Source organism: Merops nubicus, unplaced genomic scaffold (assembly GCF_000691845.1).
Source record: "Merops nubicus isolate BGI_N331 unplaced genomic scaffold, ASM69184v1 scaffold47120, whole genome shotgun sequence".
Classification (NCBI taxonomy): Eukaryota; Metazoa; Chordata; class Aves; order Coraciiformes; family Meropidae; genus Merops; species Merops nubicus.
Genome location: NW_008584411.1, coordinates 1 through 228, shown reverse-complemented (window position 1 = coordinate 228; position 228 = coordinate 1).

Below are 228 nucleotides of genomic sequence, written 5' to 3'. Positions count from 1 at the left end.
CCGCCGCAGCGAATGCGCGTCTCGGCCACAGGGCCACAGGGCGCGGCTCAGTGTATGTCTCTCTATTTTCAAATATATATATTTAGTATATCTAGGGGAGAGTGTGTGCGAGAGAAAGCATTTAACACGCTATGTATCGCTGCCACCCGTGAAGGGGACAACTCCCTCGGCGAGCGGGCAGCGGCGAGGCAGAGTCCGGGCGCACGGGCCGCGGCTTGCTCGCATCCC